At 46.9% G+C, this 17,310-nt stretch overlaps 1 protein-coding gene across 2 annotated transcripts in view; it reads right to left on the minus strand.

The window, feature by feature from the left end:
* SEMA4G (semaphorin 4G) overlaps window positions 1-17,310 on the minus strand; it is a 662,424-nt gene that overhangs the window by 12,620 nt on the left and 632,494 nt on the right. For both annotated transcript variants that reach the window (XM_078643647.1, XM_078643648.1), the window contains exon 16: window positions 14,128-14,272. The gene's annotated coding sequence lies outside the window, so the exon portion shown is untranslated. The remainder of the gene's footprint in view (window positions 1-14,127; window positions 14,273-17,310) is intronic.

Raw genomic sequence — 17,310 nt, forward strand, 5'->3', positions numbered from 1 at the left:
TCGTAGCCACTTCTCTCTCTCTTTCTCTCTCTCTCTCTCTCTCATTCTTTTTCTGTGCGTGTGTCTCTCTCATACACATAAAGTCCGTCTTTCTTTATCCCGAATACAAATTGTACATCCACGTTAAAGCAATCCAGTTTAGAAAAACAAACACTTCAACACAATTGCTATGTGTAGCTCTAGCTCAGCATCCAACTATTATTTCTTTCTTCTTTTGTTAATCTGCTCAGCACAAATGTATGGGTCTGTAATTTGTTTTCACGTCGTGAAAACGCCACTACAGGGCATTCTTCGACAAGGGCGCTGGGCTGGAAAGCTCACACACAGGGATGTGAGGGAGTGGACCAGAATTCTAATTGCGTGTGCGTGGTGAGCTGGCCACTGCCCAGGGAGTGGGCGCGAGCGTGCCAGAGTAGGACGCGGCGCGTGCCTGGAAGAGATGCTGTAGGACGCCAGACAACTGCCAGTTACGTGCATTGATTGGCAGATTTCCAGTGCACGTGTTTACGTCGCCTCAGACTGCTTATTAATGCATCTTTATACAGTTGATGTGCGCGCTCTCGGACTAGAGTTCCACTGCCTAAATACATTTGGGGGGTTATTTACCAGGCCCTTGCGCCGCTGTGGTGTCACTTTTTCCCATATTAAAAGTGAGGCAAGAAGACGCAAGGGGCTTGTAAAAATAAGCCCATAGGGGTTTACGAACAATTACAAAAATTAGCACAATCATTGGAAAGTTAGGATTTGTACAGCCAATCAAAAGTTAGAAGTTGGTCAACCAATGAAAATGCTTGTTTAACATGTAATGACAGCTATTTTGACAACTCAAAAATTGTGTTATCAATTTGTGAACAGGTGAGCACTACTAACTTAATAAACACAGTCTGGTTAGGTCACAACACAGTTCTGTGAGTGTTAGGTTCAAGGAGTAACAACAATTTCAAAGTCAACAATAGACCACAATAAAAGTCCCAAAGCAATTTAGGAGCACAGAGAAAAACGTAATGAAGAAAAAGTGGTTAAGATCATTAAACAGGATAAGGGGACCTGAAGATATGAATTTCTAAAGATTTAATGGAGAAACACCTAACAAAGTAAACTGCCATTGAAAGATAACAGTTCGTGGTTGATGGTGACCAATGCATGATTTCAAGCTGATTGTGATGGAACAGGTCTTAGAAACACCAAGTGGGTCGTCCTAGTCAAAGAGTTTGAAAGAGAGGTTACTTTGCCACAATTAGGGTGAAGTCCACAGTAAGTTAGATTGAAGGTCTGTGCCCTCTATTTAGAGATGGTCTACCAGTCATGTTTCTGCTAGTAGAGCCTCTGCTGGCTCTTCTGGTGGAAACCTTAAACCAACTGCCCCATGGACATGGGGCCTTTGGTCTAAATAACTTAGAATGTCAGCCCTTAATGTTCCTGTTCGAGATAACTAGGAAAAGTCTGGCAGTCCCAAACAGAAAAAAATAAAACACACCACCACATCCTGAGAAGAAACTCTCAGCTGAAGAGGCCCCTTCATTTTTTGTTTTAAAAAAAACCCCTCTCACTTTGGGAGTTTGTTTTTGAAAAATTAAGTTTGTTGAGTGCTCACATTGCACATGGATACTGTTCAGCAACTTTACAGTGCTTCAGAGGAGCAGCCATGGTGGGGGTTCATCTGATGACAGCCATGCTTCCTCCAGGGCATCCTAAATCTCTAAAATGGAAGTCAAAATCTCCCCAGAGAAAAAGGTTCAAGGCTGTGGCCAGTCAGGGTCCCTTGAAGTTGAATAAGTCATTAATGAGCTCCCACTGAGCTGTTAGTTTTGGCGCAAAATCTCAGAGTGGGAAAAGGGCACATTTTGGTGCTGCTGAAAGCGCTTTGTTGGTCAGACAAATTTACTGCCTCATCCACGTCCAAGGTTTTAACGTTGGACTCACATTTTTGGAAGTTTGTATTCTCCAGTGTAGCAAGACTGTAAGCTTTAGTCAGGCAACACCCCATAAAGCCGGATACCTTTTCTGTGAGGGTCCGCCTCTGCACCTAGTCCCTGTCCTCCAGAAATGAAAAAAGTGATTAAGTTCCTCTTTTTTCAACTGCTGGGAAAAGTCCTTCTGGTCAATCCTGGAGTACCTAGCTCCACAGGGGAGGCTTCTAGGACTAGATATCTCTCCGACCAGGGCTCCTGCAGGGTCTAGCTCTGTGGTCAACTGGGTGCTCTTGGAGTTAGGAGTCATTGTGCATTTTGTGTCCCTGAAGGAGGCAAACAGGCCAACCACTTGACCCTTGGAGAGCAGCTCCCATCACCGGGCCCCAGCAGGAGTTAGGAGACCTTGAACGAGCCCTCTTCTTCCAGCAGGAGTCATTAGCCAATGCCTCCTTCTTCAGGTGGGCTGTTCTCAGGTCAAGTAATGTTCTGAGTAGGTGGAGGTGCAAAACTTATTCTATGCACTTGCCAGTGACTACGGAAATTCTGCTACACAATCCTAGCTATTTTCCCTCAGTCCCCCACGTCCATTTGCTTGCAGTGTTTCCTCTTTAACTTGTGGTAAAATGACCCAGTAGTCCCTGCTTAAATGTGTTGTAAACCTTCTGCCACGAGGCAGGCCTGTCTGTGAATGGGCTCTACACCCACCAACAGTGTCCAAACTGGTTCTCTCCCCCACTGTGACTGGACCTTGAATGTCTAGGGGGTTCCTGGGAATGAACAGGAGTATTCCCTTCATCTCCATGGCCAAATAAATATTGCTAAGGCTGCACTTGTGGAGTGCATAAGTAAGCAGTGTTGCTAGTGTTAATGCCTCCACTGAACAAAATACATATGAGAGAGGGCCTATTTTGTACATGTGGCAGAGGATATATGTTACCTTTTGTGACGAACGACAAAGCCAACGAGAATGAGAAATGTACAGCGAGCAAAATTTTCTTCTCTTTCAGGTGCGTACAGAACAATATATAGGTGCCTTGGAAGATCAACTGAAAGCTGAGTCTCTTCGATTAAACTAAGTCAAAGCATTAATCGGTTAACTTCTCCACCACTACTAGAGAATGACATTGGCAAATCACTTGACTTCAAAATGTGGACTGTGCTTGTAGTCTCCACAATATACATTATTCAAGCCTAGACAACTACTGACTACTTGTGTTGATCACACCTGCTGTCTGAGGTTAGAACTTGGCCTAGCATTGGAGTGTACTAGCGTACGATACTCAACACTCTGACAAGGGCCTCTCTCTCATACTTTGAAGTCCTCCCACAATGTGTACCTTTAAGGAATGAGAGGCTGGCATGCAGCTATCGCTCCTTTCATTCAACTCTTTCAAGCTCTAGGCTCTGCTGGCAAATTTATTGGTTAATCCGAGGGAGCGAGCAACTAGCCATTCTCTGCAGTTTTACTGTGCAGAGTTATGGGTGCACACAAACACAGAATACCTTGCAACCTGGACTGAGCCCGGAGCAATAGGTTATGCACTTTCTTCTTATGGGCACCTCAGATGCTTTATATCTTGCTCGGTGGAAAAAACAGAAGTATCCTCCACTTTCCATGCATGGCTGAGATATTTAGACTGAAGAACTATTCCTTGCTTAGATGACTGATCTCTCACTTATTTATAAAGCAGAAGTATCCTCACTTGCAGCAGGTGCCAGAGCTATATTTAACCTTTAATAGAAAGCCCAGCAGTCCATTGCTCAGTTGACACATCCCACACTTACTCAGTAGAGCTATGCGTACAAGAGCGTTATCGCTCACTTATGAAAGATGGCAGAAATATCTCTGGCCCAGCCAGCTGGTGGATAGGTCGTTCAGTGAAAACAGTAGCATTATCTCGTCTCTTATCGTCACCACAGACAGTACATCTATTGCCACATATGTCACATACCAGAGTTAACCATCTTGTAGCATAATTTAGAGACCTACGTCTTACTACGTTGATTTATAGCTGACTGTGTATCCGTTTACTTGTCTGTCTGGCTATCGCTATTCATCCAAAGAAGTCCTGGGACAGATAGCCTCAAGCAATGAGGGCCAATGGGAGCCTTGGTAAATGGTCCCCACAAGAAAGTGACTTGGTGAGCTAGACAAACAAGTGGACACAGAGACACAGGAAGGGGAGGTATGAGGACATAGAGTCTCTGGCAGAGTGAAATCAGACCAGAAATCCCCAGAAACAAAGACACAGGGACAAGAGACTTCTGAATAACCTCTGGGTCCGGCCAAACATTCATGTGCACTTTGCATGTTCTCCACCCAGGCTGCATTATAGCCTGGGTGTAGAACATGCCCAGGCTCCCATTCCCTGGCTGAACGCAGAACCACGGCGCAGTGTTATGATTGGCTATGGGGAACCGGGGAGCCTGGGAGCCCGGGTGCTTCCTGTTTTCAGAAATGAAGCCAGGAAGAGAACGGAGTAGAGATTGGCACCTGATCAGGGATTTTTATTATCCCCCCATCTCCCTTCTCCCCCCCCCCAACCCCACTACTGCTTTCCGGAAGCAGTCACCAATGTGGAATCTAAGCTTCTGCTGTTGCTATAAAAAAATTGGCGGCGAGAAAACAGTCAAAGCAGTTTCAAAGAGAGAGTGTAACCTCACTCACTGTACATTTAGCCAAAATAGAAAATAAGATGGCTCTGTTACTAGAGAGAATTGAGAGACTGAACTCAGTTTTCTGAAGGTGAGGACAAACTGTGCAGAATGACAAATAGAACAATACAGCTTGATCTAAAGTTATCCTTATTACAGAATAAACACGAGGAAATGGAGACTCATTTCAGACGCTCTACTCTCTGGACTATATGTATTCCTGAACATAAAGAGGACTCCATAGGCACGGTTTCCCTGGTGGAGGCATTAATAAGAATACATGGCCTCCCAGAATATACTCAAGATCTTTTAATAGCAAGGGCACACAGAGTCCCCTGGGAGATGTCTCCTAATACCAGGTATCACAGAACCATGCTGGTTAAATTTTATGATTGTACGGTTAAAGAGTTAATCCATATGAAAGCCATTCCCGAAAAGACTTACGAAGTGCAAAAGGACCACACTTTCAAGATCTACTCAGATATGACAGCAGAGATGGCAATTCAAAATATGATTTTGCAATTCTGAGCTGTGGGCACTCGGTATCCTTTGTTAAGTTAGCCAAATAGACGATTATTTTTCAGGGCAACTTTAATTTGTTTTCTGGAGTAAAACAAGTGCACACCTTTCTGAATAAGTTTCATCATATAGATATAACACGATTTAATTAGTATTAGGCACCGTACGTCGGATGGAAGTGTGATAAGCAGTGTAAGTAAGCAGGGAAAATGACACCCAGTCATGTTGTCAAGGGAGCACTAGATGGTGCTGTTGAGGGCTTGTTGGTGGGCTACCCGTAAGAGCACAAAGGAAAAGAACTAGCTAGGGGTTTCAAGCATAAACAAGCATTTGCATAGCCAATAGGTCTCGCCTTTGGGACCTTATAAGTGTTTAGTTGTCAAGCACAATATCCTTGGAGCAACAACATCAACTGTTGCATGGCTAAACACTTATAATGTCCCAAAGGCAAGACTTATTGGCTATGCCAATGCTTTTTTTACATTGCCATTGAGGCCCTTGGTGTCTGTATTAGAGAGGATCCATTGTGTGATGGGCCAAGATGTGGGAGGAAATAATTTCTCTGTTTGCAGACGTTCTGCTATATGTGTCGAAACCTGAGCTGACTATATCCAGAAAACTGAATGTGTTTCTAGGTATATAACAAACTTGGAAAAATCCCACATATACCCTCTTATACGAGGACTATCGAGATTGCCAAGGGACTGCCAAATTCTTATTGCACTTGAGGGCTTTAGATACCTGGGCACTTATATAACGAGAAATATAAATGTGTTCTTTGACCAAAACCCCTACCCATTGCTTGCAGAGCTGCCATGTTTAGGATGGTGTCCATGCCCAGGTTTCTATGCGCTACAGAACACCCCTTGCTGCATCCCAAAGGAATTCATAATGAGGCTGGAAGCTGAGAGCAGGCTGTTTTTATGGGAAGTAAGTCCCCCTATAGAGACAAACAAATGGACTAGGTGAGTGTATGATGGTGGGTGGTCTATTTGACATCAAGAAATATTATTGAGGCACACAGCTGGCAACAATAAACGACTGGGTATCCACACCTCAAGAAGCAACCGCGGTTAGGACAGACAGGTATGCAATGGGATAAAGCAGCTATGCAGCAGCATTATACAGAAATAGACTTCGAAAAAATACACCTACACCTACCCACAAACAGATGGTGATATCAGTTTGGAAAGAAGTGACAGCTTACTTGGGATGTGAGGGGATAGTGATGCTTTGGCAGAAGTGGGCAAGTAAGAATGCTTCACCAAGTGGGGCCCAACTGGCAATACGAAAATGGGAGGTTTATGGGGAAAAGGGGAAATCGTGCCACTAGAAACTCTCTGAAAGGAGTATCAGTTGGCCGAGACAGAAGCATAGAAGTATTCGTGGCCCGTCTTTGTTTTTCGGTGCAAGTTGCACAGCGCAACAACTATATATCTGTGTGGGCCTTGGTGTCTGTTTGCCTGAGGTGTGTGTGTGTGTGTGCACATCTCCCTGTGTGCCTGTGTCTTTGTGAGTTGTCTGTGCCCATGCATCTATCTGTACCTGTCTGTCTATGTATACTCTGAAACTGACCTCATTATTGCGAGAAAATATTACCGAAGATGGGCCCAACTTGCCACTTTTTCAGTGCGACATTGCTAAGAAAAAAAATGTACTCAACCATTTCATATTTTTTTTAGATAAGCTGGTGTAACGAAACTGTAATAGTTTTGGAAAATCCTTCAATCATAACCAAAACCACTCACCTCACTGACAGTGTCTGTGCGTGTGTTTATTAAATAGTTTATTGTTTCCCTAGAAAGTTATGTGGAATTCGTGCCAACACTGGAATGTGGTTCCATATGTTCATCTCGTTCGCGTTGCAGTGGCTCTAGTATATTTGATTGTTGATTTTCAGGACATTTTCGGTGGTTTTAATAATTCCAACATTTCACAGTTTCTTGAATGCCAACGCCTTCACATGACTGAGCATTCTCTACGGCCACCGCTCGCTCCACCACGCGGCAGAGGAACTACAGCCCCCAGCATCCTCGGCGGTGACACGCCCACCAGGAACCGCGCACGGAGGCGCAGAAAAGCCGGAGGTCCCTGCGGTCGAGCGGGGGTCTCCACGGACAACTGGGGCATTTTCTAACTTACCGGGGCACACGATGGGCCGTTCCTGGTCTCTACGGCTGCCGCTCGCTCCACCACGCGGCAGAGGAACTACAGCCCCCAGCATCCTCGGCCGTGACACGCCCACCAGGAACCGCGCACCGAGGCGCAGAAAAGCCCGAGGTCCCTGCGGTCGAGCGGGGGTCTCCACGGACAACTGGGGCATTTTCTAACTTACCGGGGCACACGCTGGGCTGTTCCTGGTCACTACGGCCGCCGCTCGCTCCACCACGCGGCAGAGGAACTACAGCCCCCAGCATCCTCGGCGGTGACACGCCCACCAGGAACCGCGCACGGAGGCGCAGAAAAGCCAGAGGTCCCTGCGGTCGAGCGGGGGTCTCCACGGACAACTGGGGCATTTTCTAACTTACCGGGGCACACGCTGGGCTGTTCCTGGTCTCTACGGCCGCCGCTCGCTCCACCACGCGGCAGAGGAACTACAGCCCCCAGCATCCTCGGCGGTGACACGCCCACCAGGAACCGCGCACGGAGGCGCAGAAAAGCCGGAGGTCCCTGCGGTCGAGCGGGGGTCTCCACGAACAATTGGGGCATTTTCTAACTTACCGGGGCACACGCTGGGCTGTTCCTGGTCACTACGGCCGCCGCTCGCTCCACCACGTGGCAGAGGAACTACAGCCCCCAGCATCCTCGGCGGTGACATGCCCACCAGGAACCGCGCACGGAGGCGCAGAAAAGCCAGAGGTCCCTGCGGTCGAGCGGGGGTCTCCATGGACAACTGGGGCATTTTCTAACTTACCGGGGCACACGCTGGGCTGTTCCTGGTCTCTACGGCCGCCGCTCGCTCCACCACGCGGCAGAGGAACTACAGCCCCCAGCATCCTCGGCGGTGACACGCCCACCAGGAACCGCGCACGGAGGCGCAGAAAAGCCGGAGGTCCCTGCGGTTGAGCGGGGGTCTCCACGGACAACTGGGGCATTTTCTACGCTTGCTCCACCACGCGGCAGAGGAACTACAGCCCCCAGCATCCTCGGCGGTGACACGCCCACCAGGAACCGCGCACGGAGGCGCAGAAAAGCCAGAGGTCCCTGCTGTCGAGCGGGGGTCTCCACGGACAACTGGGGCATTTTCTAACTTACCGGGGCACACGCTGGGCTGTTCCTGGTCTCTACGGCTGCCGCTCGCTCCACCACGCGGCAGAGGAACTACAGCCCCCAGCATCCTCGGCCGTGACACGCCCACCAGGAACCGCGCACGGAGGCGCAGAAAAGCCCGAGGTCCCTGCGGTCGAGCGGGGGTCTCCACGGACAACTGGGGCATTTTCTAACTTACCGGGGCACATGCTGGGCTGTTCCTGGTCACTACGGCCGCCGCTCGCTCCACCACGCGGCAGAGGAACTACAACCCCCAGCATCCTCGGCGGTGACACGCCCACCAGGAACCGCGCACGGAGGCGCAGAAAAGCCAGAGGTCCCTGCGGTCGAGCGGGGGTCTCCACGGACAACTGGGGCATTTTCTAACTTACCGGGGCACACGCTGGGCTGTTCCTGGTCTCTACGGCCGCCGCTCGCTCCACCACGCGGCAGAGGAACTACAGCCCCCAGCATCCTCGGCGGTGACACGCCCACCAGGAACCGCGCACGGAGGCGCAGAAAAGCCGGAGGTCCCTGCGGTCGAGCGGGGGTCTCCACGAACAACTGGGGCATTTTCTAACTTACCGGGGCACACGCTGGGCTGTTCCTGGTCACTACGGCCGCCGCTCGCTCCACCACGTGGCAGAGGAACTACAGCCCCCAGCATCCTCGGCGGTGACACGCCCACCAGGAACCGCGCACGGAGGCGCAGAAAAGCCAGAGGTCCCTGCGGTCGAGCGGGGGTCTCCATGGACAACTGGGGCATTTTCTAACTTACCGGGGCACACGCTGGGCTGTTCCTGGTCTCTACGGCCGCCGCTCGCTCCACCACGCGGCAGAGGAACTACAGCCCCCAGCATCCTCGGCGGTGACACGCCCACCAGGAACCGCGCACGGAGGCGCAGAAAAGCCGGAGGTCCCTGCGGTTGAGCGGGGGTCTCCACGGACAACTGGGGCATTTTCTACGCTTGCTCCACCACGCAGCAGAGGAACTACAGCCCCCAGCATCCTCGGCGGTGACACGCCCACCAGGAACCGCGCACGGAGGCGCAGAAAAGCCAGAGGTCCCTGCTGTCGAGCGGGGGTCTCCACGGACAACTGGGGCATTTTCTAACTTACCGGGGCACACTCTGGGCTGTTCCTGGTCTCTACGGCTGCCGCTCGCTCCACCACGCGGCAGAGGAACTACAGCCCCCAGCATCCTCGGCCGTGACACGCCCACCAGGAACCGCGCACGGAGGCGCAGAAAAGCCCGAGGTCCCTGCGGTCGAGCGGGAGTCTCCACGGACAACTGGGGCATTTTCTAACTTACCGGGGCACATGCTGGGCTGTTCCTGGTCACTACGGCCGCCGCTCGCTCCACCACGCGGCAGAGGAACTACAGCCCCCAGCATCCTCGGCGGTGACACGCCCACCAGGAACCGCGCACGGAGGCGCAGAAAAGCCAGAGGTCCCTGCGGTCGAGCGGGGGTCTCCACGGACAACTGGGGCATTTTCTAACTTACCGGGGCACACGCTGGGCTGTTCCTGGTCTCTACGGCTGCCGCTCGCTCCACCACGCGGCAGAGGAACTACAGCCCCCAGCATCCTCGGCGGTGACACGCCCACCAGGAACCGCGCACGGAGGCGCAGAAAAGCCGGAGGTCCCTGCGGTCAAGCGGGGGTCTCCACGGACAACTGGGGCATTTTCTAACTTACCGGGGCACACGCTGGGCTGTTCCTGGTCACTACGGCCGCCGCTCGCTCCACCACGCGGCAGAGGAACTACAGCCCCCAGCATCCTCGGCTGTGACACGCCCACCAGGAACCGCGCACGGAGGCGCAGAAAAGCCAGAGGTCCCTGCGGTCGAGCGGGGGTCTCCACGGACAACTGGGCATTTTCTAACTTACCGGGGCACACGCTGGGCTGTTCCTGGTCTCTACGGCCGCCGCTCGCTCCACCACGCGGCAGAGGAACTACAGCCCCCAGCATCCTCGGCGGTGACACGCCCACCAGGAACAAGGGACGCGCGCGGGCGGCGCCGGGCGAAGCCCGGGCAAAGGGCGGGCCCTCTGTGGCCCTCAGAGGCCTGTAGAGACTGGACTGGGCAACGGATTTTGGCCGTAAAAGTAAAGTAGTAATTTCTCCTACATTCTGTGGTATATGTGTTAACGCTCCTAGGATATAAGATTTTTGCAAGTTCTGTTTTGCAGTCCATTAGCAAGTGTTACCTGGTTGAGTTATTGGGAATATTTGGGATTATTTTATTTAGGCAGTCAGTTGCAAGTGTGCTTTGTTATTGCTAGGTTTTAAGTTGTTATTTCTTTAGCAACCATGTCAAATATTAAGATCATTCCCACAGTACAAGGTGCCAACACTTTGGACAACTACCTTGTAAAAAAGGTCTCCAAAAATAATAGTGACCGGAGAGCCTCATTTGGGAAATCGAGCTCTTCAGGGGTTCCTTCCATTAACACTCCCCCCGACTCAATTTCGTCCACTCCTAATGTTAACACCAGTTTGGGAAGCAGGGAGTTGGTTATGGTTGAGGCTCAGGTTCACTTATCCCCACCAGTTCTGAATACTAATATAGTGGTAAGTGCTGATGATTCCATGGTAACTGAAAGCCCCAAAGCAAGGAGAGCAGTTAGGGCCTGCAGGAAACAACCCTCCAAACGTGGTGGTGGTAGCCCTAGAATGGTAATAGAGAATAAGCAAACACCACGTAAACAAAGAGGAAAGTCTGGGGGACCGGATCAGATAGAACCTGTAGTAAGTTGTAGCTCAAGCATGGCTCACTTTGAGCTACTTGTGGTTGCTTTTGAGGCAAAGCTAGAGGCAAATATTGTAGACATTGTTACATCTTTGCTACTAAAAATAGACGCACTTGCTACTGAGGTCGACATGCTGAGTGACATAGTTAAAAACCAGCCTAGCCCAGGTGTCACTGGTAGGATTACTAGCAAACCTGTTGATAGGGGGCAGCACCATGAGGCAACCAGTCCTGTTTTAACCCAGCACCAAACACAAAACCCTCCTGTAGCCGAGCCTATTCCAAACCTGATCAGCTCAAATGTCCAACGATCTCCTGGGCATAAAAAATCTGACCCTATTGTTATGGTGCCAAAAGGTAGCCAAAATCCTAGAATTGATCTCCCCCCTGAGGCTGCACCGTTTGTGTGTGTTCTTTCTGGGGTTCCAGAGCGCAAGCAGGGGAAATCAGAAAGCTTTCATGAGCTAAAAAATAAGGTGGCTTTTTGGCTCTCTAAAAACAGGCCTCTTCCTCCCTCAATTGATGGCCGAATTTTAAACGTTCGTAGGGTGGGGCGGCTTGGCCATTTGACTAAGGACATTGAAGGCGATCTGGTAATTGTCAATTTTAGGAGCACCTATGTGGTCCCTTTTCTTAGAGGTTGGCAACCCCAAGGGGGTGATGGATCCATTGTGACGTGGGAGCTTTCAGACTTCTACCCCAAAACACGCCGTACTATTAACGTGGCACCAAAGCTGATGGCACGGTCTAATACCATCCGTTCTCAGGGATCCACCAATGGGTCTGGCATTGAGTCTTTGATCACCGCGGGTAGGTTTGCTCCCTTGTCACACCTTGACGAGAATGATTGACTCACTCTAGGGCAGGTTACAAACTCCAGTGGGGTAGAGAAGGGATATGTTATAACAGCTAAAAGTTTGGAGGTTATCTCCCCTGAACTGTACCTAGAAACCGGGCATGGTGCTATCTCAATAGCGCCACATGATGTCACTATGCCCACTGCTCCAGTCAGTGAGCCTGCTCGGTCTGGGGTTATAATACCAACCGCGATGGACTCTGACTACACCAAGATTGTAGGTTGGAATATAGTGGGGCTTGAATCCCATGTGTGTAACCCACATTGGGTTGATTACATAGATCAGGGGGATGTTTGGGCTTTCCAAGAAACTTGGGCACTTTCCCCAGTGTGTCGTGTTGGGTTTTTAAATTTTAGCAAGCAAGCCACAAAGGGACCTAGAGGGCGTCCTGTAGGTGGGGTGACTATTTGGGTAAGACAGGCAGATGGTGTCTGGGCTGAGGAAGTAGCTATAGACAGTCTAGACATATTGATTATTAGGCTTAAATCAAAAAAAGGCCTAAACATCCTTTTAGTTAATGTTTATATCAGGGGCCTGCAGGGGGGTAGGGTTTCCCCCACACTTCTGCTTCTGGACGACTTCCTCTCTAGTGTATCGGAGGATGGGTATAGGATATTGCTGGGGGATTTCAACACGTGCTTTGAGCCCCTGGGATTAGTAGATGGTTCTCTTACAGAGGAGGAAGACCTGTCCTGGGGTATCCCCCAGCTGGAGTTGCAAGATTGTGTATAGGCAGGCTTGAAGGGCATCGTTTGAATGTAAAATAGAAGGGATGGAGACAACAGGATCATGCTGTTTGTACTGTATGATTTAATTTGAAAACATGGAGAAGTCAATATTGACGTGTATTTTTCCTTTTTTCCAGCCCTGATGACGTCCAAGTGTGGACGTAATGCTTAGGCTGATGATCTTATGTTATATGAGTTCTTGGATCTATTGTTTCTGAAAAGATTTGCTTGTGAAATAAAAAATGGAACATTACCTACAAAGCAAGCTTGCCAATGGACTTGGTTCTTAGCGAATGCAATAATTGATTGATTACTATAGTGTGAACAATGATGCTCCTTTCAAAGAGTTGAAAATGTTTTGAGGACTGGGTCCTAGTGGCGGTGGGACCACTGAGAGTTGAGCGTTGCAAATACGTGATTTTGGATTGGAAAATAATCTGAATTATTCACCAGTGCACATGTGTTGGGCCCTCATCGCCTTCAGTAAGGAAATATTATATCATTAAATATTTGGAACAAAATTTATGAGATTAAGTTTTTCTTTTTTAGGGGGGGACTAATTATCGCAAGATGTAGTCTTATTAAAATGGTTAATTTATCATCACCTAGGTTTTTACACAAGGTTGGTTCTAAATGCTCTCCTAATTATTTCAGATGTGGATCCTCTTAAGCTGCAATTTGATCTCATACTATATCACATGCTGTATTAGATTAAATAGATTTTGGAATATAATATGCGAATATTGCGACGGTAAATTAAAGATAAGAATCCCTCAAGATCCTATTATAGTGCTACCAGGCTATTCAACATTGTCTTGGGTGTCATAAATTAATTTATATCTACATGCTGATTGCTCAATTGTAATTATTGTAGAAACGGAGAGTTAAGTTAATTTCTACTTTTTTAGATTGGTTATTGAAAATGTGAAAATGTAAACAATGGAAAGAACTGTATTCTGCTTTGTCCATCTCTAGACAAAATTGTGTCAACCTCTGGGGTGGTTATATTAAAAAAAAACTAATATGTTACTTTCTCCTTCTAATAATTTGGATTTATGTGATATATATATTTTTGAAGTGCAGTGTGTGTTTGTGTATATATATATATATATATATATATATATACACACACACACACACACATATATATGACATGTTAGCATATTTATGTATTTTCTTCCGTTATTTTTGATTGTTTAAATGAATTACCAAGTAAAAAAAATAATTGATGAATATCTCCATGAAATTAAAAAAAAAAGGTTTTGGCTCATGCTAAACAATGCTAAAAGCAACAGAACGGCCTCTTTAGGGGTACACACACTATATACATTCTGCAGTACAATATAAAATAATAACATGCAGCAGAAGGTAAAGCCAACCATGTCCACAAATAACAACAATTCCCTTTGACTTTATTTAAACCATTAACAAAACACTAATTCTATCTACTCACAGGAGTATGGCCATCCCACAGTTTGTGTTTCTTGTACTTCCCAACGGCCTCTCTTATGTTAGTCCACTGACATGTCTTTAGTGAATCAAGCATGAGTCCCAACACTACCCAGAGAACCATCATGACGATTACACTATCAACAATCCTGGAATGAAAATGCAAGGATTAAAATAAAATACATTACTTGTCGGTATCTGCACTCCTTACACGTCTTTGTAAACTATCTAAGCAAACATAGAGCTTCAGTGTGTGAAAAGAGACTGCAAACGATTTTCTTTTTATTGACGCTGGTTTATAAACCATAAACAATTTGTTGGTAGAATACCGAATACATATCTTTGTTGTTGTCCTGGTAGAAATTCCTACTGAGCCATTACAAAAGGGTTCCTTCCACTGGAGGAGATCTGCCATTTCGAGTTTTGACCAGGACATATCACAACAGAAATACCAACTGGGAGTAATTGACAACATTGGAAACCATTTCCAAAATACTATTGAGACGAAACAGAACGTTTTAGATAGCAGTTCAGTTGATTTCTAAAATCCAGATGACAGCAAGTAGAAATCATTTGATAGTGGTTAACTGCAACTTCCACAGGAGAGTATGTGGTACCTAATTTATTGGACTGACCTTACCAACTCATACACTCACATGTGCCCCCTTACACACACATGTGCCCATGCACACAGCCACACTCCCCTTTAAGAATGACATTTTATAGGTGTGTGTGTGTGTGTGTAGCTTAAAAGGAGTTAGGATTCACTTACGACCAAGGTCTGAATCTGCATTAGAGGACTTAGTCACATGTCATATGACATTTGCAGCGCCTGCGGTTTGTTATAGCTTGTAGCATGTAGGAAACTGGAGCAGAAGGAGTGGTGGTGAAGGACAGAGTGGGGTGAGGTTGATGATGGACAAGTAATGCTGTGGAACGATTGAGAGATTGTGAGAAGGTCATGAGGTGATTGCAAGGGCAGTAGAATACTTGGAAGAAGGGACGATTTGGCTAGAGATGTGACATTTACCAGATTAACGCAAAGCAGGATGAGGAGGACATCTACTATGTTGCGAAATTATCAATGGTAGGCTATCAGCGCATTTCCAGTGCATATATTGCTCCCTCGTTGAGGATTAATGCTGTGAATATCCATGCTGATGCTTTGTAAATAGTATGATCTTGTTTTTGTAGCTTCATCCTGTTTTACTATTTATTGTTTTTTTCTGTATAAGTGAATCAGTTGTAGTCTACAGCTTTGAAGGAATGTTTGTGTTTAATATTAAGGTTATATGATGGGGGTGATGCCATCAGAATGTTCAGTGTGATCTCGGTCAGTGGCTTTGGAGACACGCCACCTGTTGCTGCGATAATCATTAAAGGTTTAAACCACAGCCTGCTGTCATGTGGTGGTACAGCACAGCTTCACTGTTCTCTGCTATGATTCAGGAAAGCAAAATGGCTGAAGTATATCAACATGAATTTTAGGCACCTCCATCTCTCAATAGACAAACAAAAAAGACAACAAGGCTGGCTTGAGCTACCAGCCTTTTCGCTTTGCCAATCTCTGTTTTGTTTTATCATGGTTTATGCAAAATGTAATTACAGTGAAAGCTTTCAGTACCTCGTCAGTCTAGAAAAAACACTGACTAAAAGCAAATGCATATTTTTGTCTCAGAAAGCACACATTGCCATAGTAATTCTTGGCACTGAAGGGAACTACTTTGTATGTGGATGTGCTCCTTGTGAAAATGAAAAATGCTGTCACTCACAGTGATTTTATCCAATTCCTGGTGGGGGTTGACTCACTGTCCTATTCTTTATAGCTATAGTAGGTTGTATAAAAATGTGAATGACATAACAACAGACCAATGGCAAGACTATTATACACAGTTTAACCAAAAGGTCTTGGCTAATACCAGATATAAAAACCACAGTTGGCAATTCAAGCTATCAGAAACTTACAAACAACTGGAACCATGACAACAAACCAAATAAAGCAGCAAGTTAAGACGTACGTGCAGGGGTGTGCGTGAACAGGAGAACAAATCTCTTTCCAAATAAATTATAAACACACAAAGGCTAACTCCAAGCTTCGCCTGTGAAAGCGAGTTTTAAGCCGATAAACAAAAACTCAAGGAAGGGCAGAAGAGTGTCGGGTTTCTGTTGGCATTCTCATCTCAGCTGCGTTCAGTGAGTTTGACATTTTGATTAAAGATTCTATTTAGGAAGCATAATACAATCCCTGCTGTGAATAAAATGAGGGTAAAAAATATTAACCTCTTGGTTGCGGAAAGAAGCCGAGTTTAAATCCTGTCTGGAGTGTTTGGATGCACTTACTAATCAGAATTAAAATGAAGGGACCTTTCAGATGTAGTCAGTGGCACTGCTGTCTGATGTATATGGCACAGTGTGCTCCATAAAACGTGATGTTAAACAAATACAATTACACCTTCTGGTAGAAAAGAACTTGTAGCCAATAAACCAATTAACATCATTCAAAACAATGCTTGAAAGGAAAAATCTTATGCAAGAAAGCCTTCTACTAGATGATTAATCATGAAGAGGGTTGGCGGAGCATGGGAACACCGAGAATAACTGGGAATAAAACTGAGGGTTTCAAACCATGGGATCCTGGACAAACATTTAAAATCCATTTTGATAACTGCTGCAGATGCATGGACACTTGCTGCCGAATGACTTTAATGGAAGGCTTCACGGAGATGTGAAGGTTTATGGGGTGGGATTCTTGGAAAACAAAGACCAGATCAAGTTTCTTCAAGGAGGAGGAGGAGAGGAAGAACATGGGGCAACAAATATGGAACTGGTAGAAGAGTTCCCAAGATTTTGCGACTACCTCTGTAGGGGTATTTGTAAAAGAATGAGGTAGTGGCTCCGGTCCAGGGTGGTTTGTGTCCTTGCAAGTCTATAGAATAGAGCGGAAATCATGTGTTTAGAAAAGGGCTTGGATACTTTTTCCATAGTGATTCTTATACAACTCCTAGTAGATCACAATGGGGTTCTTTCAGGAACAACAAGAACCCCAAATTGGTAAAGTAGACAAGGCTCGTGCTAGGGTTCTGTTAAAACAGTCTAACAAGTAGCAATATGAGCTACTGGGAAAGTAATAGTGAAAGTAACTGCTAAGAAATCGCTAGGCGACATGCCATTTAGAATCCTGCCCTAT

This window comes from Lissotriton helveticus, chromosome 5_1, assembly GCF_964261635.1.
Source record: "Lissotriton helveticus chromosome 5_1, aLisHel1.1, whole genome shotgun sequence".
Lineage (NCBI taxonomy): Eukaryota > Metazoa > Chordata > Amphibia > Caudata > Salamandridae > Lissotriton > Lissotriton helveticus.